General features: G+C 37.2%; 1 long non-coding RNA gene across 11 annotated transcripts in view; it reads right to left on the reverse strand.

Annotated features, from left to right (window-relative positions):
* Positions 1-26,471, reverse strand: part of LOC126197336 (uncharacterized) — a 168,996-nt gene that overhangs the window by 96,633 nt on the left and 45,892 nt on the right. For all 11 annotated transcript variants that reach the window (XR_007539756.1, XR_007539708.1, XR_007539730.1 and 8 more), the window contains exon 2: positions 10,155-10,251. This is a non-coding gene — a long non-coding RNA (uncharacterized LOC126197336). The remainder of the gene's footprint in view (positions 1-10,154; positions 10,252-26,471) is intronic.

Consider the following 26,471-nt stretch of genomic DNA (forward strand, 5'->3'; position numbering starts at 1 on the left):
ATCAACTTCACCTCACTCAGGTTTTTAACTCTACTTCAAACCATACACCATCGGTTACTCCATTCTTTCGAAAACCAGAACATCACTACTTCATTACCTTAATCATTTCTAATTGTCACATTACTCCAATTTCATAAACCTCCTCATCAACACATACCAACTACTTCGTACACACTCTCTCATACTTAAGATGTCTCCACTATATCTTTTGCTCTCGTATTCTAAATATTAAGGGACTGTACTTCCTACACCTTTCTACCTCCATAACACATCTCAAAGTGTAAATTCATTTACACTAAGCCACAACAAACAAAATAACCAGACACAATATAAACCTTCTTTACAATCTTATCAATATCCAAGGGTCGCTCAAGTCTCTCTTTATTTACTAGTCTTCACTGTATTTCACTTCACAATAGCCAATAACCTCTCCACAATTGCACTCTTTATAACTTCTACAAATTTTAATACTAACACAATCACACTCCAGAAAGCCACTCTCCATTACCAACATCAAGTTTCACCTTCATCATCTACATTTTCAATATTTCCTGTTCTCAACATCAGTACAACTCATTTGCCTAATAGGGGTACCAATAAAATTTCTTATCCCGTCACACATAAATACTTCCTCACTATCATTATTCTCTACCACACAAACTGAAATAACTAAATCGATTGCTTGGGAATGGGCCACGTCCTCACACACACACACCTCCATCCTAAAATTTCACCTCACATCAGGTATCTACATCATTTCGATACACATTGTAAATTAACATAATTTCTATAATGTTGGATTTGAGTGGGAGCCTCTCGTTCCAAACAACAATCAGCATCTATACCTCAATGGGAAGGGCCATCAATTACACTTTCTGTACACCTTACATATACTGCAACTTTCACTACAACAACAGACTTTCCTTCTCTCTCAGCATCTGCATTAGGGTCTTCGAACACCTTCTACTCTCTTCCTAATAAAAACAGTCACGGGTTTTACTCTCATCACCTGGCTCATACAAAACTCCAACATCTCAATAATGCAACTCTCACGATCATAATTTATAACAGGTCAAAAAACATTACCAACTTGCTAGTCATTGTTTCTTACATCTATACACTCCAACCACACCTATGTTCATTTACCTCGCTGCACCAATACATACTCCTTCATTTACATTCTTATCTCCAACATGCTACCAGCTCATACAAGGGACATCCTAGGATTAAGAATTGCCTGGGCAATGGAAATCTCCACCTCATACATTTTAAACTCCATTCTCACAACATACTCTCTTTTCAGTGTTTTCAGCTCATACACATCACTAACATTCCAAATATTTCGAAAATAAACCTTTAAACCCTTATCAACTATCCTAAATTTTAGGGGATCAATCTACAGGGGGTTCAAAGTTTATTTCATAATAATCAAACCAACATCTATTTTTTCTCTTTTTTCCTTTCTATACTCGCTCTAAATTCTCTCATCCTCGCTACCTCATCCAAAGTGAGTTATTATTTGATTGGTCTTCAATTCGTAGATCTGTCTACAAACTTCAAAGGATATTTTACTCTCTGGGACAATACATATTCACCTCCATGGATTATCATTTCGTCAAATCACACACATTACTAAATCACCGTATCACTAACTGTCCAAACTCAAATCTTGTAGGCAGGCCGTACAGGGGCAACATGTTTCACAAACCATTCACCACCAAACTCAATTTTGTCAGCAATTAGCCTTCACTGAATCACACCTCTTCACTACCACACCTCATTCCTAACTTTTTTACATTTTCTCTGGGGTACTGTTTTATTTACTCATATAAACATTAACCACTACACTGACACAACCTTCTTTTATCTTCTCTGCACCATTCTTCAACCTTGTATTATACCACCTTTACAAAATTTAACATCAACTTCACCTCACTCAGGTTTTTAACTCTACTTCAAACCATACACCATCGGTTACTCCATTCTTTCGAAAACCAGAACATCACTACTTCATTACCTTCATCATTTCTAATTGTCACATTACTCCAATTTCATAAACCTCCACATCAACACATACCAACTACTTCGTACACACTCTCTCATACTTTAGATGTCTCCACTATATCATTTCCTCTCATGTTCTAAATATTAAGGGACTGTACTTCCTACACCTTTCTACCTCCATAACACATCTCAAAGAGTAAATTCTTTTACACTAAGCCACAACAAACAAAATAACCAGACACAATATAAACCTTCTTTACAATCTTATCAATAACCAAGGGTCGCTCAAGTCTCTCTTTATTTACTAGTCTTCACTGTATTTCACTTCACAATAGCTAATAACCTCTCCACAATTGGACTCTTTATAACTTCTACAAATTTTAATACTAACACAATCACACTCCAGAAAGCCACTCTCCATTACCAACATCAAGTTTCACCTTCATCATCTACATTTTCAATATTTCCTGTTCTCAACATCACTACAACTCATTTGCCTAATAGGGTTACCAATAAAACTTCTTATCCCGTCACACATACATACTTCCTCACTATCATTATTCTCTACCACACAAACTGAAATAACTAATTCTATTGCTTGGGAATGGGCCACGTCCTCACACACACACACCTCCATCCTAAAATTTGACCTCACATCAGGTATCTACATCATTTCGATACACATCGTAAATTAACATAATTTCTATAATGTTGGATTTGAGTGGGAGCCTCTCGTTCTAAACAACAATCAGCATCTATACCTCAATGGGAAGGGCCATCAAATACTCTTTCTGTACACCTTACATATACTGCAACTTTCACTACAACAACAGACTTTCCTGCTCTCTCAGCATCCACATTAGGGTCTTCGAACACCTTCTACTCTCTTCCTAATAAAAACAGTCACGGGTTTTACTCTCATCACCTGGCTCATACAAAACTCCAAAATCTCAATAATGCAACTCTCACGATCATATTTTATAACAGGTCTCATACATTACCAACTTGCTAGTCATTGTTTCTTACATCTATACACTCCAACCACACCTATGTTCATCCACCTCTAAGAACTCTTGGGACTCATTCTCACTTCACTTAAACCTATGCCTTCTTCCACTCTCTCTTTTACACACCGTACACACATTGCCTTTATCAACACATCATCACTCACTCTACTCTTGGATATACTACTTTCAGTCAGACTTCCCTCTTTTCACAGGGCACCTACGATTAACTCGCAAACAATTATATTAAATCATCCACATTTCTGCTCGACTCAGGTCTCCTCCTACTCTTCCATACACAGTGTGTCAACTGCACCAATACCTTCTCCTTCATTTACATTCTTATCTCCCAACGTGCTACCAGCTCATACAAGGGACATCCAAGGATTAAGAATTGCCTGGGCAATGGGAATCTCCACCTCATACATTTTTAACTCAGTTCTCACAAAATACTCTCTTTTCAGTGATTTCAGCTCATACACGTCACCAACATTCCAAATATTTTGAGAATAAACCTATAAACCCTTATCAACTATCCTAATTTTTAGGGGATCAATCTACAGGGGGATCAAACTTTCTTTCATAACAATCAAACCAACATCTGTTTTTTCTCTTTTTACCTTCCTATACTCGCTCTAAATTTTCTCATCCTAGCTACCTCATCCAAAGTGAGTTATTATTTGATTGGTCTTCTATTCGTACATCTATCTACCAATTTCAAAGGATATTTTACTCTCTGGGACAATACATATTCACTTCTATGGATTATCATTTCGTCAAGTCACACACACTACTAAATCACCGTATCACTAACTGTCCAAACTCAAATCTTGTAGGCAGGACATACAGGGGCAACATTAGTTCACAAACCATTCACCACCAAACTCTATTTTGTCAGCAATTAGCCCTCACTTCATCACACCTCTTCACTACCACACTTCAATCCTAACTTTTTTACATTGTCTCTGGGGTACTGCTTTATTTCCTCATATAAACATTAACCACTACACTGACACAACCTTCTTTCATCTTCTCTGCACCATTCTTCAACCTTGTATTATACCACCTTTACAAAATTTAACATCAACTTCACCTCACTCAGGTTTTTAACTCTACTTCAAACCATACACCATCGGTTACTCCATTCTTTCGAAAACCAGAACATCACTACTTCATTACCTTAATCATTTCTAATTGTCACATTACTCCAATTTCATAAACCTCCTCATCAACACATACCAACTACTTCGTACACACTCTCTCATACTTAAGATGTCTCCACTATATCTTTTGCTCTCGTATTCTAAATATTAAGGGACTGTACTTCCTACACCTTTCTACCTCCATAACACATCTCAAAGTGTAAATTCATTTACACTAAGCCACAACAAACAAAATAACCAGACACAATATAAACCTTCTTTACAATCTTATCAATATCCAAGGGTCGCTCAAGTCTCTCTTTATTTACTAGTCTTCACTGTATTTCACTTCACAATAGCCAATAACCTCTCCACAATTGCACTCTTTATAACTTCTACAAATTTTAATACTAACACAATCACACTCCAGAAAGCCACTCTCCATTACCAACATCAAGTTTCACCTTCATCATCTACATTTTCAATATTTCCTGTTCTCAACATCAGTACAACTCATTTGCCTAATAGGGGTACCAATAAAATTTCTTATCCCGTCACACATAAATACTTCCTCACTATCATTATTCTCTACCACACAAACTGAAATAACTAAATCGATTGCTTGGGAATGGGCCACGTCCTCACACACACACACCTCCATCCTAAAATTTCACCTCACATCAGGTATCTACATCATTTCGATACACATTGTAAATTAACATAATTTCTATAATGTTGGATTTGAGTGGGAGCCTCTCGTTCCAAACAACAATCAGCATCTATACCTCAATGGGAAGGGCCATCAATTACACTTTCTGTACACCTTACATATACTGCAACTTTCACTACAACAACAGACTTTCCTTCTCTCTCAGCATCTGCATTAGGGTCTTCGAACACCTTCTACTCTCTTCCTAATAAAAACAGTCACGGGTTTTACTCTCATCACCTGGCTCATACAAAACTCCAACATCTCAATAATGCAACTCTCACGATCATAATTTATAACAGGTCAAAAAACATTACCAACTTGCTAGTCATTGTTTCTTACATCTATACACTCCAACCACACCTATGTTCATTTACCTCGCTGCACCAATACATACTCCTTCATTTACATTCTTATCTCCAACATGCTACCAGCTCATACAAGGGACATCCTAGGATTAAGAATTGCCTGGGCAATGGAAATCTCCACCTCATACATTTTAAACTCCATTCTCACAACATACTCTCTTTTCAGTGTTTTCAGCTCATACACATCACTAACATTCCAAATATTTCGAAAATAAACCTTTAAACCCTTATCAACTATCCTAAATTTTAGGGGATCAATCTACAGGGGGTTCAAAGTTTATTTCATAATAATCAAACCAACATCTATTTTTTCTCTTTTTTCCTTTCTATACTCGCTCTAAATTCTCTCATCCTCGCTACCTCATCCAAAGTGAGTTATTATTTGATTGGTCTTCAATTCGTAGATCTGTCTACAAACTTCAAAGGATATTTTACTCTCTGGGACAATACATATTCACCTCCATGGATTATCATTTCGTCAAATCACACACATTACTAAATCACCGTATCACTAACTGTCCAAACTCAAATCTTGTAGGCAGGCCGTACAGGGGCAACATATTTCACAAACCATTCACCACCAAACTCAATTTTGTCAGCAATTAGCCTTCACTGAATCACACCTCTTCACTACCACACCTCATTCCTAACTTTTTTACATTTTCTCTGGGGTACTGTTTTATTTACTCATATAAACATTAACCACTACACTGACACAACCTTCTTTTATCCATTCTGCACCATTCTTCAACCTTGTATTATACCACCTTTACAAAATTTAACATCAACTTCACCTCACTCAGGTTTTTAACTCTACTTCAAACCATACACCATCGGTTACTCCATTCTTTCGAAAACCAGAACATCACTACTTCATTACCTTCATCATTTCTAATTGTCACATTACTCCAATTTCATAAACCTCCACATCAACACATACCAACTACTTCGTACACACTCTCTCATACTTTAGATGTCTCCACTATATCATTTCCTCTCATGTTCTAAATATTAAGGGACTGTACTTCCTACACCTTTCTACCTCCATAACACATCTCAAAGAGTAAATTCTTTTACACTAAGCCACAACAAACAAAATAACCAGACACAATATAAACCTTCTTTACAATCTTATCAATAACCAAGGGTCGCTCAAGTCTCTCTTTATTTACTAGTCTTCACTGTATTTCACTTCACAATAGCTAATAACCTCTCCACAATTGGACTCTTTATAACTTCTACAAATTTTAATACTAACACAATCACACTCCAGAAAGCCACTCTCCATTACCAACATCAAGTTTCACCTTCATCATCTACATTTTCAATATTTCCTGTTCTCAACATCACTACAACTCATTTGCCTAATAGGGTTACCAATAAAACTTCTTATCCCGTCACACATACATACTTCCTCACTATCATTATTCTCTACCACACAAACTGAAATAACTAATTCTATTGCTTGGGAATGGGCCACGTCCTCACACACACACACCTCCATCCTAAAATTTGACCTCACATCAGGTATCTACATCATTTCGATACACATCGTAAATTAACATAATTTCTATAATGTTGGATTTGAGTGGGAGCCTCTCGTTCTAAACAACAATCAGCATCTATACCTCAATGGGAAGGGCCATCAAATACTCTTTCTGTACACCTTACATATACTGCAACTTTCACTACAACAACAGACTTTCCTGCTCTCTCAGCATCCACATTAGGGTCTTCGAACACCTTCTACTCTCTTCCTAATAAAAACAGTCACGGGTTTTACTCTCATCACCTGGCTCATACAAAACTCCAAAATCTCAATAATGCAACTCTCACGATCATATTTTATAACAGGTCTCATACATTACCAACTTGCTAGTCATTGTTTCTTACATCTATACACTCCAACCACACCTATGTTCATCCACCTCTAAGAACTCTTGGGACTCATTCTCACTTCACTTAAACCTATGCCTTCTTCCACTCTCTCTTTTACACACCGTACACACATTGCCTTTATCAACACATCATCACTCACTCTACTCTTGGATATACTACTTTCAGTCAGACTTCCCTCTTTTCACAGGGCACCTACGATTAACTCGCAAACAATTATATTAAATCATCCACATTTCTGCTCGACTCAGGTCTCCTCCTACTCTTCCATACACAGCGTGTCAACTGCACCAATACCTTCTCCTTCATTTACATTCTTATCTCCCAACGTGCTACCAGCTCATACAAGGGACATCCAAGGATTAAGAATTGCCTGGGCAATGGGAATCTCCACCTCATACATTTTTAACTCAGTTCTCACAAAATACTCTCTTTTCAGTGATTTCAGCTCATACACGTCACCAACATTCCAAATATTTTGAGAATAAACCTATAAACCCTTATCAACTATCCTAATTTTTAGGGGATCAATCTACAGGGGGATCAAACTTTCTTTCATAACAATCAAACCAACATCTGTTTTTTCTCTTTTTACCTTCCTATACTCGCTCTAAATTTTCTCATCCTAGCTACCTCATCCAAAGTGAGTTATTATTTGATTGGTCTTCTATTCGTACATCTATCTACCAATTTCAAAGGATATTTTACTCTCTGGGACAATACATATTCACTTCTATGGATTATCATTTCGTCAAGTCACACACACTACTAAATCACCGTATCACTAACTGTCCAAACTCAAATCTTGTAGGCAGGACATACAGGGGCAACATTAGTTCACAAACCATTCACCACCAAACTCTATTTTGTCAGCAATTAGCCCTCACTTCATCACACCTCTTCACTACCACACTTCAATCCTAACTTTTTTACATTGTCTCTGGGGTACTGCTTTATTTCCTCATATAAACATTAACCACTACACTGACACAACCTTCTTTCATCTTCTCTGCACCATTCTTCAACCTTGTATTATACCACCTTTACAAAATTTAACATCAACTTCACCTCACTCAGGTTTTTAACTCTACTTCAAACCATACACCATCGGTTACTCCATTCTTTCGAAAACCAGAACATCACTACTTCATTACCTTAATCATTTCTAATTGTCACATTACTCCAATTTCATAAACCTCCTCATCAACACATACCAACTACTTCGTACACACTCTCTCATACTTAAGATGTCTCCACTATATCTTTTGCTCTCGTATTCTAAATATTAAGGGACTGTACTTCCTACACCTTTCTACCTCCATAACACATCTCAAAGGGTAAATTCTTTTACACTAAGCCACAACAAACAAAATAACCAGACACAATATAAACCTTCTTTACAATCTTATCAATATCCAAGGGTCGCTCAAGTCTCTCTTTATTTACTAGTCTTCACTGTATTTCACTTCACAATAGCCAATAACCTCTCCACAATTGGACTCTTTATAACTTCTACAAATTTTAATACTAACACAATCACACTCCAGAAAGCCACTCTCCATTACCAACATCAAGTTTCACCTTCATCATCTACATTTTCAATATTTCCTGTTCTCAACATCAGTACAACTCATTTGCCTAATAGGGGTACCAATAAAACTTCTTATCCCGTCACACATAAATACTTCCTCACTATCATTATTCTCTACCACACAAACTGAAATAACTAATTCTATTGCTTGGGAATGGGCCACGTCCTCACACACACACACCTCCATCCTAAAATTTCACCTCACATCAGGTATCTACATCATTTCGATACACATCGTAAATTAACATAATTTCTATAATGTTGGATTTGAGTGGGAGCCTCTCATTCCAAACAACAATCAGCATCTATACCTCAATGGGAAGGGCCATCAATTACTCTTTCTGTACACCTTACATATACTGCAACTTTCACTACAACAACAGACTTTCCTTCTCTCTCAGCATCTGCATTAGGGTCTTCGAACACCTTCTACTCTCTTCCTAATAAAAACAGTCACGGGTTTTACTCTCATCACCTGGCTCATAAATCTCAATAATGCATCTGTCACGATCATATTTTATAACAGGTCTCAAACATTACCAACTTGCTAGTCATTGTTTCTTACATCTATACACTCCAACCACACCTATGTTCATTTACCTCTAAGAACTCTTGGGACTCATTCTCAGTTCCAATCTCTCTTTTACACACTGTACCCGCATTGCCTTTATCAACACATCATCACTCACTCTACTCTTGCATATACTACCTTCAGTCAGACTTCCCTCTTTTCACAGGGCACCTACGATTAACTCGCAAACAAATATATTAAATCATCCACATTTCTGCTCAACTCAGGTCTCCTCCTACTCTTCCATACACAGCGTGTCAACTGCACCAATACCTACTCCATCATTTACATTCTTATCTCCAACATGCTACCAACTCACACAAGGGACATCCAAGGACCAAGAATTGCCTGGGCAATGGGAATCTCCACCTCATACATTTTAAACTCCATTCTCACAAATACTCTCTTTTCAGTGTTTTCAGCTCATACACATCACCAACATTCCAAATATTTTGAAAATAAACCTATAAAACCTTATCAACTATCCTAATTTTATGGGATCAATCTACAGGGGGAACAAAATTTCTTTCATAACAATCGAACAAACATCCATTTTTTCTCTTTTTTCCTTTCTATACTCGCTCTAAATTCTCTCATCCTCGCTACCTCATCCAAAGTGAGTTATTATTTGATTGGTCTTCTTTTCGTAGACCTGTCTACAAACTTCAAAGGATATTTTACTCTCTGGGACAATACATATTCACCTCCATGGATTATCATTTCGTCAAATCACACACATTACTAAATCACCGTATCACTAACTGTCCAAACTCAAATCTTGTAGGCAGGCCGTACAGGGGCAACATAGTTCACAAACCATTCACCACCAAACTCAATTTTGTCAGCAATTAGCCTTCACTGAATCACACCTCTTCACTACCACACCTCATTCCTAACTTTTTTACATTTTCTCTGGGGTACTGTTTTATTTCCTCATATAAACATTAACCACTACACTGACACAACCTTCTTTTATCTTCTCTGCACCATTCTTCAACCTTGTATTATACCACCTTTACAAAATTTAACATCAACTTCACCTCACTCAGGTTTTTAACTCTACTTCAAACCATACACCATCGGTTACTCCATTCTTTCGAAAACCAGAACATCACTACTTCATTACCTTCATCATTTCTAATTGTCACATTACTCCAATTTCATAAACCTCCACATCACGCACATACCAACTACTTCGTACACACTCTCTCATACTTTAGATGTCTCCACTATATCATTTCCTCTCATGTTCTAAATATTAAGGGACTGTACTTCCTACACCTTTCTACCTCCATAACACATCTCAAAGGGTAAATTCTTTTACACTAAGCCACAACAAACAAAATAACCAGACACAATATAAACCTTCTTTACAATCTTATCAATAACCAAGGGTCGCTCAAGTCTCTCTTTATTTACTAGTCTTCACTGTATTTCACTTCACAATAGCTAATAACCTCTCCACAATTGGACTCTATATAACTTCTACAAATTTTAATACTAACACAATCACACTCCAGAAAGCCACTCTCCATTACCAACATCAAGTTTCACCTTCATCATCTACATTTTCAATATTTCCTGTTCTCAACATCAGTACAACTCATTTGCCTAATAGGGGTACCAATAAAACTTCTTATCCCGTCACACATACATACTTCCTCACTATCATTATTCTCTACCACACAAACTGAAATAACTAATTCTATTGCTTGGGAATGGGCCACGTCCTCACACACACACACCTCCATCCTAAAATTTCACCTCGCATCAGGTATCTACATCATTTCGATACACATCGTAAATTAACATAATTTCTATAATGTTGGATTTGAGTGGGAGCCTCTCGTTCCAAACAACAATCAGCATCTATACCTCAATTGGAAGGGCCATCAATTACTCTTTCTGTACACCTTACATATACTGCAACTTTCACTACAACAACAGACTTTCCTTCTCTCTCAGCATCTGCATTAGGGTCTTCGAACACCTTCTACTCTCTTCCTAATAAAAACAGTCACGGGTTTTACTCTCATCACCTGGCTCATACAAAACTCCAAAATCTCAATAATGCAACTCTCACGATCATATTTTATAACAGGTCTCATACATGACCAACTTGCTAGTCATTGTTTCTTACATCTATACACTCCAACCACACCTATGTTCATTCACCTCTAAGAACTCTTGGGACTCATTCTCAGTTCCAATCTCTCTTTTACACACTGTACCCGCATTGCCTTTATCAACACATCATCACTCACTCTACTCTTGGATATACTACCTTCAGTCAGACTTCCCTCTTTTCACAGGGCACCTACGATTAACTCGCAAACAAATATATTAAATCATCCACATTTCTGCTCAACTCAGGTCTCCTCCTACTCTTCCATACACAGCGTGTCAACTGCACCAATACCTACTCCATCATTTACATTCTTATCTCCAACATGCTACCAACTCACACAAGGGACATCCAAGGACCAAGAATTGCCTGGGCAATGGGAATCTCCACCTCATACATTTTAAACTCCATTCTCACAAAATACTCTCTTTTCAGTGTTTTCAGCTCATACACATCACCAACATTCCAAATATTTTGAGAATAAACCTATAAAACCTTATCAACTAGCCTCATTTTTAGGGGATCAATCTACAGGGGGAACAAAATTTCTTTCATAACAATCGAACAAACATCCATTTTTTCTCTTTTTTCCTTTCTATACTCGCTCTAAATTCTCTCATCCTCGCTACCTCATCCAAAGTGAGTTATTATTTGATTGGTCTTCTATTCGTACATCTGTCTACCAACTTCAAAGGATATTTTACTCTCTGGGACAATACATATTCACCTCTATGGATTATCATTTCGTCAAGTCACACACACTACTAAGTCACCGTATCACTAACTGTCCAAACCAAAATCTTGTAGGCAGGCCATACAGGGGCAACATAGTTCACAAACCATTCACCACCAAACTCTATTTTGTCAGCAATTAGCCTTCACTGTATCACACCTCTTCACTACCACACCTCATTCCTAATTTTTTTACATTTTCTCTGGGGTACTGTTTTATTTCCTCATATAAACATTAACCACTACACTGACACAACCATCTTTTATCTTCTCTTCACCATTCTTCAACCTTGTATTATACCACCTTTACAAAATTTAACATCAACTTCACCTCACTCAGGTTTTTAACTCTACTTCAAACCATACACCATCGGTTACTCCATTCTTTCGAAAACCAGAACCTCACCACTTCATTACCTTCATCATTTCTAATTGTCACATTACTCCAATTTCATAAACCTCCACATCACGCACATACCAACTACTTCGTACACACTCTCTCATACTTTAGATGTCTCCACTATATCATTTCCTCTCGTATTCTAAATATTAAGGGACTGTACTTCCTACACCTTTCTACCTCCATAACACATCTAAAAGGGTAAATTCTTTTACACTAAGCCACAACAAACAAAATAACCAGACACAATATAAACCTTCTTTGCAATCTTATCAATAACCAAGGGTTGCTCAAGTCTCTCTTTATTTACTAGTCTTCACTGTATTTCACTTCACAATAGCTAATAACCTCTCCACAATTGGACTCTTTATAGCTTCTACAAATTTTAATACTAACACAATCACACTCCAGAAAGCCACTCTCCATTACCAACATCAAGTTTCACCTTCATCATCTACATTTTCAATATTTCCTGTTCTCAACTTCAGTACAACTCATTTGCCTAATAGGGGTACCAATAAAACTTCTTATCCCGTCACACATAAATACTTCCTCACTATCATTATTCTCTACCACACAAACTGAAATAACTAATTCTATTGCTTGGGAATGGGCCACGTCCTCACACACACACACCTCCATCCTAAAATTTCACCTCACATCAGGTATCTACATCATTTCGATACACATCGTAAATTAACATAATTTCTATAATGTTGGATTTGAGTGGGAGCCTCTCATTCCAAACAACAATCAGCATCTATACCTCAATGGGAAGGGCCATCAATTACTCTTTCTGTACACCTTACATATACTGCAACTTTCACTACAACAACAGACTTTCCTTCTCTCTCAGCATCTGCATTAGGGTCTTCGAACACCTTCTACTCTCTTCCTAATAAAAACAGTCACGGGTTTTACTCTCATCACCTGGCTCATACAAAACTCCAAAATATCAATAATGCAACTCTCACGATCATATTTTATAACAGGTCTCAAACATTACCAACTTGCTAGTCATTGTTTCTTACATCTATACACTCCAACTACACCTATGTTCATTTACCTCTAAGAACTCTTGAGACTCATTCTCAGTTGCAATCTCTCTTTTACACACTGTACCCGCATTGCCTTTATCAACACATCATCACTCACTCTACTCTTGGATATACTACCTTCAGTCAGACTTCCCTCTTTTCACAGGGCACCTACGATTAACTCGCAAACAAATATATTAAATCATCCACATTTCTGCTCAACTCAGGTCTCCTCCTACTCTTCCATACACAGCGTGTCAACTGCACCAATACCTACTCCATCATTTACATTCTTATCTCCAACATGCTACCAACTCACACAAGGGACATCCAAGGACCAAGAATTGCCTGGGCAATGGGAATCTCCACCTCATACATTTTAAACTCCATTCTCACAAAATACTCTCTTTTCAGTGTTTTCAGCTCATACACATCACCAACATTCCAAATATTTTGAGAATAAACCTATAAAACCTTATCAACTATCCTAATTTTTAGGGGATCAATCTACAGGGGGAACAAAATTTCTTTCATAACAATCGAACAAACATCCATTTTTTCTCTTTTTTCCTTTCTATACTCGCTCTAAATTCTCTCATCCTCGCTACCTCATCCAAAGTGAGTTATTATTTGATTGGTCTTCTATTCGTACATCTGTCTACCAACTTCAAAGGATATTTTACTCTCTGGGACAATACATATTCACCTCTATGGATTATCATTTCCTCAAGTCACACACACTACTAAATCACCGTATCACTAACCGTCCAAACTCAAATCTTGTAGGCAGGCCGTACAGGGGCAACATAGTTCACAAACCATTCACCACCAAACTCTATTTTGTCAGCAATTAGCCTTCACTGAATCACACCTCTTCACTACCACACCTCATTCCTAACTTTTTTACATTTTCTCTGGGGTACTGTTTTATTTCCTCATATTAACATTAACCACTACACTGACACAACCTTCTTTTATCTTCTCTGCACCATTCTTCAACCTTGTATTATACCACCTTTACAAAATTTAACATCAACTTCACCTCACTCAGGTTTTTAACTCTACTTCAAACCATACACCATCGGTTACTCCATTCTTTCGAAAACCAGAACATCACTACTTCATTACCTTCATCATTTCTAATTGTCACATTACTCCTATTTCATAAACCTCCACATCACGCACATACCAACTACTTCGTACACACTCTCTCATACTTTAGATGTCTCCACTATATCATTTCCTCTCGTATTCTAAATATTAAGGGACTGTACTTCCTACACCTTTCTACCTCCATAACACATCTAAAAGGGTAAATTCTTTTACACTAAGCCACAACAAACAAAATAACCAGACACAATATAAACCTTCTTTGCAATCTTATCAATAACCAAGGGTTGCTCAAGTCTCTCTTTATTTACTAGTCTTCACTGTATTTCACTTCACAATAGCTAATAACCTCTCCACAATTGGACTCTTTATAGCTTCTACAAATTTTAATACTAACACAATCACACTCCAGAAAGCCACTCTCCATTACCAACATCAAGTTTCACCTTCATCATCTACATTTTCAATATTTCCTGTTCTCAACTTCAGTACAACTCATTTGCCTAATAGGGGTACCAATAAAACTTCTTATCCCGTCACACATAAATACTTCCTCACTATCATTATTCTCTACCACACAAACTGAAATAACTAATTCTATTGCTTGGGAATGGGCCACGTCCTCACACACACACACCTCCATCCTAAAATTTCACCTCACATCAGGTATCTACATCATTTCGATACACATCGTAAATTAACATAATTTCTATAATGTTGGATTTGAGTGGGAGCCTCTCATTCCAAACAACAATCAGCATCTATACCTCAATGGGAAGGGCCATCAATTACTCTTTCTGTACACCTTACATATACTGCAACTTTCACTACAACAACAGACTTTCCTTCTCTCTCAGCATCTGCATTAGGGTCTTCGAACACCTTCTACTCTCTTCCTAATAAAAACAGTCACGGGTTTTACTCTCATCACCTGGCTCATACAAAACTCCAAAATATCAATAATGCAACTCTCACGATCATATTTTATAACAGGTCTCAAACATTACCAACTTGCTAGTCATTGTTTCTTACATCTATACACTCCAACTACACCTATGTTCATTTACCTCTAAGAACTCTTGAGACTCATTCTCAGTTGCAATCTCTCTTTTACACACTGTACCCGCATTGCCTTTATCAACACATCATCACTCACTCTACTCTTGGATATACTACCTTCAGTCAGACTTCCCTCTTTTCACAGGGCACCTACGATTAACTCGCAAACAAATATATTAAATCATCCACATTTCTGCTCAACTCAGGTCTCCTCCTACTCTTCCATACACAGCGTGTCAACTGCACCAATACCTACTCCATCATTTACATTCTTATCTCCAACATGCTACCAACTCACACAAGGGACATCCAAGGACCAAGAATTGCCTGGGCAATGGGAATCTCCACCTCATACATTTTAAACTCCATTCTCACAAAATACTCTCTTTTCAGTGTTTTCAGCTCATACACATCACCAACATTCCAAATATTTTGAGAATAAACCTATAAAACCTTATCAACTATCCTAATTTTTAGGGGATCAATCTACAGGGGGAACAAAATTTCTTTCATAACAATCGAACAAACATCCATTTTTTCTCTTTTTTCCTTTCTATACTCGCTCTAAATTCTCTCATCCTCGCTACCTCATCCAAAGTGAGTTATTATTTGATTGGTCTTCTATTCGTACATCTGTCTACCAACTTCAAAGGATATTTTACTCTCTGGGACAATACATATTCACCTCTATGGATTATCATTTCCTCAAGTCACACACACTACTAAATCACCGTATCACTAACCGTCCAAACTCAAATCTTGTAGGCAGGCCGTACAGGGGCAACATAGTTCACAAACCATTCACCACCAAACTCTATTTTGTCAGCAATTAGCCTTCACTGAATCACACCTCTTCACTACCACACCTCATTCCTAACTTTTTTACATTTTCTCTGGGGTACTGTTTTATTTCCTCATATTAACATTAACCACTACACTGACACAACCTTCTTTTATCTTCTCTGCACCATTCTTCAACCTTGTATTATACCACCTTTACAAAATTTAACATCAACTTCACCTCACTCAGGTTTTTAACTCTACTTCAAACCATACACCATCGGTTACTCCATTCTTTCGAAAACCAGAACATCACTACTTCATTACCTTCATCATTTCTAATTGTCACATTACTCCTATTTCATAAACCTCCACATCACGCACATACCAACTACTTCGTACACACTCTCTCATACTTTAGATGTCTCCACTATATCATTTCCTCTCGTATTCTAAATATTAAGGGACTGTACTTCCTACACCTTTCTACCTCCATAACACAGCTCAAAGGGTAAATTCTTTTACACTAAGCCACAACAAACAAAATAACCAGACACAATATAAACCTTCTTTACAATCTTATCAATAACCAAGGGTCGCTCAAGTCTCTTTATTTACTAGTCTTCACTGTATTTCACTTCACAATAGGTAATAACTTCTCCACAATTAGACTCTTTGTAACTTCTACAAATTTTAATACTAACACAATCACACTCCAGAAAGCCACTCTCCATTACCAACATCAAGTTTCACCTTCATCATCTACATTTTCAATATTTCCTGTTCTCAACATCAGTACAACTCATTTGCCTAATAGGGGTACCAATAAAACTTCTTATCCCGTCACACATAAATACTTCCTCACTATCATTATTCTCTACCACACAAACTGAAATAACTAATTCTATTGCTTGGGAATGGACCACGTCCTCACACACACACACCTCCATCCTAAAATTTCACCTCACATCAGGTATCTACATCATTTCGATACACATCGTAAATTAACATAATTTCTATAATGTTGGATTTGAGTGGGAGCCTCTCGTTCCAAACAACAATCAGCATCTATACCTCAATGGGAAGGGCCATCAATTACACTTTCTGTACACCTTACATATACTGCAACTTTCACTACAACAACAGACTTTCCTTCTCTCTCAGCATCTGCATTAGGGTCTTCGAACACCTTCTACTCTCTTCCTAATAAAAACAGTCACGGGTTTTACTCTCATCACCTGGCTCATACAAAACTCCAAAATCTCAATAATGCAACTCTCACGATCATATTTTATAACAGGTCTCAAACATTACCAACTTGCTAGTCATTGTTTCTTACATCTATACACTCCAACTACACCTATGTTCATTTACCTCTAAGAACTCTTGAGACTCATTCTCAGTTCCAATCTCTCTTTTACACACTGTACACGCATTGCCTTTATCAACACATCATCACTCACTCTACTCTTGGATATACTACCTTCAGTCAGACTTCCCTCTTTTCACAGGGCACCTACGATTAACTCGCAAACAAATATATTAAATCATCCACATTTCTGCTCAACTCAGGTCTCCTCCTACTCTTCCATACACAGCGTGTCAACTGCACCAATACCTACTCCATCATTTACATTCTTATCTCCAACATGCTACCAACTCACACAAGGGACATCCAAGGACCAAGAATTGCCTGGGCAATGGGAATCTCCACCTCATACATTTTAAACTCCATTCTCACAAAATACTCTCTTTTCAGTGTTTTCAGCTCATACACATCACCAACATTCCAAATATTTTGAGAATAAACCTATAAAACCTTATCAACTATCCTAATTTTTAGGGGATCAATCTACAGGGGGAACAAAATTTCTTTCATAAAAATCGAACAAACATCCATTTTTTCTCTTTTTTCCTTTCTATACTCGCTCTAAATTCTCTCATCCTCGCTACCTCATCCAAAGTGAGTTATTATTTGATTGGTCTTCTATTCGTACAACTGTCTACCAACTTCAAAGGATATTTTACTCTCTGGGACAATACATATTCACCTCTATGGATTATCATTTCGTCAAGTCACACACACTACTAAATCACCGTATCACTAACCATCCAAACTCAAATCTTGTAGGCAGGCCGTACAGGGGCAACATAGTTCACAAACCATTCACCACCAAACTCTATTTTGTCAGCAATTAGCCTTCACTGAATCACACCTCTTCACTACCACACCTCATTCCTAACTTTTTTACATTTTCTCTGGGGTACTGTTTTATTTCCTCATATTAACATTAACCACTACACTGACACAACCTTCTTTTATCTTCTCTGCACCATTCTTCAACCTTGTATTATACCACCTTTACAAAATTTAACATCAACTTCACCTCACTCAGGTTTTTAACTCTACTTCAAACCATACACCATCGGTTACTCCATTCTTTCGAAAACCAGAACATCACTACTTCATTACCTTCATCATTTCTAATTGTCACATTACTCCTATTTCATAAACCTCCACATCACGCACATACCAACTACTTCGTACACACTCTCTCATACTTTAGATGTCTCCACTATATCATTTCCTCTCGTATTCTAAATATTAAGGGACTGTACTTCCTACACCTTTCTACCTCCATAACACAGCTCAAAGGGTAAATTCTTTTACACTAAGCCACAACAAACAAAATAACCAGACACAATATAAACCTTCTTTACAATCTTATCAATAACCAAGGGTCGCTCAAGTCTCTTTATTTACTAGTCTTCACTGTATTTCACTTCACAATAGGTAATAACTTCTCCACAATTAGACTCTTTGTAACTTCTACAAATTTTAATACTAACACAATCACACTCCAGAAAGCCACTCTCCATTACCAACATCAAGTTTCACCTTCATCATCTACATTTTCAATATTTCCTGTTCTCAACATCAGTACAACTCATTTGCCTAATAGGGGTACCAATAAAACTTCTTATCCCGTCACACATAAATACTTCCTCACTATCATTATTCTCTACCACACAAACTGAAATAACTAATTCTATTGCTTGGGAATGGGCCACGTCCTCACACACACACACCTCCATCTTAAAATTTCACCTCACATCAGGTATCTACATCATTTCGATACACATCGTAAATTAACATAATTTCTATAATGTTGGATTTGAGTGGGAGCCTCTTGTTCCAAACAACAATCAGCATCTATACCTCAATGGGAAGGGCCATCAATTACACTTTCTGTACACCTTACATATACTGCAACTTTCACTACAACAACAGACTTTCCTTCTCTCTCAGCATCTGCATTAGGGTCTTCGAACACCTTCTACTCTCTTCCTAATAAAAACAGTCACGGGTTTTACTCTCATCACCTGGCTCATACAAAACTCCAAAATCTCAATAATGCAACTCTCACGATCATATTTTATAACAGGTCTCAAACATTACCAACTTGCTAGTCATTGTTTCTTACATCTATACACTCCAACTACACCTATGTTCATTTACCTCTAAGAATTCTTGAGACTCATTCTCAGTTCCAATCTCTCTTTTACACACTGTACCCGCATTGCCTTTATCAACACATCATCACTCACTCTACTCATGGATATACTACCTTCAGTCAGACTCCCCTCTTTTCACAGGGCACCTACGATTAACTCGCAAACAAATATATTAAATCATCCACATTTCTGCTCAACTCAGGTCTCCTCCTACTCTTCCATACACAGCATGTCAACTGCACCAATACCTACTCCATCATTTACATTCTTATCTCCAACATGCTACCAACTCACACAAGGGACATCCAAGGACCAAGAATTGCCTGGGCAATGGGAATCTCCACCTCATACATTTTAAACTCCATTCTCACAAAATACTCTCTTTTCAGTGTTTTCAGCTAATACACATCACCAACATTCCAAATATTTTGAGAATAAACCTATAAAACCTTATCAACTATCCTAATTTTTAGGGGATCAATCTACAGGGGGAACAAAATTTCTTTCATAACAATCGAACAAACATCCATTTTTTCTCTTTTTTCCTTTCTATACTCGCTCTAAATTCTCTCATCCTCGCTACCTCATCCAAAGTGAGTTATTATTTGATTGGTCTTCTATTCGTACAACTGTCTACCAACTTCAAAGGATATTTTACTCTCTGGGACAATACATATTCACCTCTATGGATTATCATTTCGTCAAGTCACACACACTACTAAATCACCGTATCACTAACCATCCAAACTCAAATCTTGTAGGCAGGCCGTACAGGGGCAACATAGTTCACAAACCATTCACCACCAAACTCTATTTTGTCAGCAATTAGCCTTCACTGAATCACACCTCTTCACTACCACACCTCATTCCTAACTTTTTTACATTTTCTCTGGGGTACTGTTTTATTTCCTCATATTAACATTAACCACTACACTGACACAACCTTCTTTTATCTTCTCTGCACCATTCTTCAACCTTGTATTATACCACCTTTACAAAATTTAACATCAACTTCACCTCACTCAGGTTTTTAACTCTACTTCAAACCATACACCATCGGTTACTCCATTCTTTCGAAAACCAGAACATCACTACTTCATTACCTTCATCATTTCTAATTGTCACATTACTCCTATTTCATAAACCTCCACATCACGCACATACCAACTACTTCGTACACACTCTCTCATACTTTAGATGTCTCCACTATATCATTTCCTCTCGTATTCTAAATATTAAGGGACTGTACTTCCTACACCTTTCTACCTCCATAACACAGCTCAAAGGGTAAATTCTTTTACACTAAGCCACAACAAACAAAATAACCAGACACAATATAAACCTTCTTTACAATCTTATCAATAACCAAGGGTCGCTCAAGTCTCTTTATTTACTAGTCTTCACTGTATTTCACTTCACAATAGGTAATAACTTCTCCACAATTAGACTCTTTGTAACTTCTACAAATTTTAATACTAACACAATCACACTCCAGAAAGCCACTCTCCATTACCAACATCAAGTTTCACCTTCATCATCTACATTTTCAATATTTCCTGTTCTCAACATCAGTACAACTCATTTGCCTAATAGGGGTACCAATAAAACTTCTTATCCCGTCACACATAAATACTTCCTCACTATCATTATTCTCTACCACACAAACTGAAATAACTAATTCTATTGCTTGGGAATGGGCCACGTCCTCACACACACACACCTCCATCTTAAAATTTCACCTCACATCAGGTATCTACATCATTTCGATACACATCGTAAATTAACATAATTTCTATAATGTTGGATTTGAGTGGGAGCCTCTTGTTCCAAACAACAATCAGCATCTATACCTCAATGGGAAGGGCCATCAATTACACTTTCTGTACACCTTACATATACTGCAACTTTCACTACAACAACAGACTTTCCTTCTCTCTCAGCATCTGCATTAGGGTCTTCGAACACCTTCTACTCTCTTCCTAATAAAAACAGTCACGGGTTTTACTCTCATCACCTGGCTCATACAAAACTCCAAAATCTCAATAATGCAACTCTCACGATCATATTTTATAACAGGTCTCAAACATTACCAACTTGCTAGTCATTGTTTCTTACATCTATACACTCCAACTACACCTATGTTCATTTACCTCTAAGAATTCTTGAGACTCATTCTCAGTTCCAATCTCTCTTTTACACACTGTACCCGCATTGCCTTTATCAACACATCATCACTCACTCTACTCATGGATATACTACCTTCAGTCAGACTCCCCTCTTTTCACAGGGCACCTACGATTAACTCGCAAACAAATATATTAAATCATCCACATTTCTGCTCAACTCAGGTCTCCTCCTACTCTTCCATACACAGCATGTCAACTGCACCAATACCTACTCCATCATTTACATTCTTATCTCCAACATGCTACCAACTCACACAAGGGACATCCAAGGACCAAGAATTGCCTGGGCAATGGGAATCTCCACCTCATACATTTTAAACTCCATTCTCACAAAATACTCTCTTTTCAGTGTTTTCAGCTCATACACATCACCAACATTCCAAATATTTTGAGAATGAACCTATAAAACCTTATCAACTATTCTAATTTTTAGGGGATCAATCTACATGGGGAACAAAATTTCTTTCATAACAATCGAACCAACATCCATTTTTTCTCTTTTTTCCTTTCTATACTCGCTCTAAATTCTCTCATCCTCGCTATCTCATCCAAAGTGAGTTATTATTTGATTGGTCTTCTATTCGTACATCTGTCTACCAACTTCAAAGGATATTTTACTCTCTGGGACAATACATATTCACCTCTATGGATTATCATTTCGTCAAGTCACACACACTACTAAATCACTGTATCACTAAGTGTCCAAACTCAAATATTGTAGGCAAGCCATACAGGGGCAACATAGTTCACAAACCATTCACCACCAAACTCTATTTTGTCAGCAATTAGCCTTCACTGAATCACACCTCTTCACTACCACACCTCGTTCCTAATTTTTTTACATTTTCTCTGGGGTACTGTTTTATTTCCTCATATAAACATTAACCACTACACTGACACAACCTTCTTTTATCTTCTCTGCACCATTCTTCAACCTTGTATTATACCACCTTTACAAAATTTAACATCAACTTCACCTCACTCAGGTTTTTAACTCTACTTCAAACCATACACCATCGGTTACTCCATTCTTTCGAAAACCAGAACATCACTACTTCATTACCTTCATCATTTCTAATTGTCACATTACTCCAATTTCATAAACCTCCACATCACGCACATACCAACTACTTCGTACAAACTCTCTCATACTTTAGATGTCTCCACTATATCATTTCCTCTCATATTCTAAATATTAAGGGACTGTACTTCCTACACCTTTCTACCTCCATAACACATCTCAAAGGGTAAATTCTTTTACACTAAGCCACAACAAACAAAATAACCAGACACAATATAAACCTTCTTTACAATCTTATCAATAACCAAGGGTCGCTCAAGTCTCTTTATTTACTAGTCTTCACTGTATTCACTTCACAATAGCTAATAACTTCTCCACAATTGGACTCTTTGTAACTACTACAAATTTTAATACTAACACAATCACACTCCAGAAAGCCACTCTCCATTACCAACATCAAGTGTCACCTTCATCATCTACATTTTCAATATTTCCTGTTCTCAACATCAGTACAACTCATTTGCCTAATAGGGGTACCAATAAAACTTCTTATCCCGTCACACATAAATACTTCCTCACTATCATTATTCTCTACCACACAAACTGAAATAACTAATTCTATTGCTTGGGAATGGGCCACGTCCTCACACACACACACCTCCATCTTAAAATTTCACCTCACATCAGGTATCTACATCATTTCGATACACATCGTAAATTAACATAATTTCTATAATGTTGGATTTGAGTGGGAGCCTCTTGTTCCAAACAACAATCAGCATCTATACCTCAATGGGAAGGGCCATCAATTACACTTTCTGTACACCTTACATATACTGCAACTTTCACGACAACAACAGACTTTCCTTCTCTCTGCATCTGCATTAGGGTCTTCGAACACCTTCTACTCTCTTCCTAATAAAAACAGTCAAGGGTTTTACTCTCATCACCTGGCTCATACAAAACTCCAAAATCTCAATAATGCAACTCTCACGATCATATTTTATATCAGGTCTCAAACATTACCAACTTGCTAGTCATTGTTTCTTACATCTATACACTCCAACTACACCTATGTTCATTTACCTCTAAGAATTCTTGAGACTCATTCTCAGTTCCAATCTCTCTTTTACACACTGTACCCGCATTGCCTTTATCAACACATCATCACTCACTCTACTCATGGATATACTACCTTCAGTCAGACTCCCCTCTTTTCACAGGGCACCTACGATTAACTCGCAAACAAATATATTAAATCATCCACATTTCTGCTCAACTCAGGTCTCCTCCTACTCTTCCATACACAGCATGTCAACTGCACCAATACCTACTCCATCATTTACATTCTTATCTCCAACATGCTACCAACTCACACAAGGGACATCCAAGGACCAAGAATTGCCTGGGCAATGGGAATCTCCACCTCATACATTTTAAACTCCATTCTCACAAAATACTCTCTTTTCAGTGTTTTCAGCTCATACACATCACCAACATTCCAAATATTTTGAGAATAAACCTATAAAACCTTATCAACTATTCTAATTTTTAGGGGATCAATCTACATGGGGAACAAAATTTCTTTCATAACAATCGAACCAACATCCATTTTTTCTCTTTTTTCCTTTCTATACTCGCTCTAAATTCTCTCATCCTCGCTATCTCATCCAAAGTGAGTTATTATTTGATTGGTCTTCTATTCGTACATCTGTCTACCAACTTCAAAGGATATTTTACTCTCTGGGACAATACATATTCACCTCTATGGATTATCATTTCGTCAAGTCACACACACTACTAAATCACTGTATCACTAAGTGTCCAAACTCAAATATTGTAGGCAAGCCATACAGGGGCAACATAGTTCACAAACCATTCACCACCAAACTCTATTTTGTCAGCAATTAGCCTTCACTGAATCACACCTCTTCACTACCACACCTCGTTCCTAATTTTTTTACATTTTCTCTGGGGTACTGTTTTATTTCCTCATATAAACATTAACCACTACACTGACACAACCTTCTTTTATCTTCTCTGCACCATTCTTCAACCTTGTATTATACCACCTTTACAAAATTTAACATCAACTTCACCTCACTCAGGTTTTTAACTCTACTTCAAACCATACACCATCGGTTACTCCATTCTTTCGAAAACCAGAACATCACTACTTCATTACCTTCATCATTTCTAATTGTCACATTACTCCTATTTCATAAACCTCCACATCACGCACATACCAACTACTTCGTACACACTCTCTCATACTTTAGATGTCTCCACTATATCATTTCCTCTCGTATTCTAAATATTAAGGGACTGTACTTCCTACACCTTTCTACCTCCATAACACAGCTCAAAGGGTAAATTCTTTTACACTAAGCCACAACAAACAAAATAACCAGACACAATATAAACCTTCTTTACAATCTTATCAATAACCAAGGGTCGCTCAAGTCTCTTTATTTACTAGTCTTCACTGTATTTCACTTCACAATAGGTAATAACTTCTCCACAATTAGACTCTTTGTAACTTCTACAAATTTTAATACTAACACAATCACACTCCAGAAAGCCACTCTCCATTACCAACATCAAGTTTCACCTTCATCATCTACATTTTCAATATTTCCTGTTCTCAACATCAGTACAACTCATTTGCCTAATAGGGGTACCAATAAAACTTCTTATCCCGTCACACATAAATACTTCCTCACTATCATTATTCTCTACCACACAAACTGAAATAACTAATTCTATTGCTTGGGAATGGACCACGTCCTCACACACACACACCTCCATCCTAAAATTTCACCTCACATCAGGTATCTACATCATTTCGATACACATCGTAAATTAACATAATTTCTATAATGTTGGATTTGAGTGGGAGCCTCTCGTTCCAAACAACAATCAGCATCTATACCTCAATGGGAAGGGCCATCAATTACTCTTTCTGTACACCTTACATATACTGCAACTTTCACTACAACAACAGACTTTCCTTCTCTCTCAGCATCTGCATTAGGGTCTTCGAACACCTTCTACTCTCTTCCTAATAAAAACAGTCACGGGTTTTACTCTCATCACCTGGCTCATACAAAACTCCAAAATCTCAATAATGCAACTCTCACGATCATATTTTATAACAGGTCTCAAACATTACCAACTTGCTAGTCATTGTTTCTTACATCTATACACTCCAACTACACCT

Source organism: Schistocerca nitens, chromosome 1 (assembly GCF_023898315.1).
Source record: "Schistocerca nitens isolate TAMUIC-IGC-003100 chromosome 1, iqSchNite1.1, whole genome shotgun sequence".
Lineage (NCBI taxonomy): Eukaryota > Metazoa > Arthropoda > Insecta > Orthoptera > Acrididae > Schistocerca > Schistocerca nitens.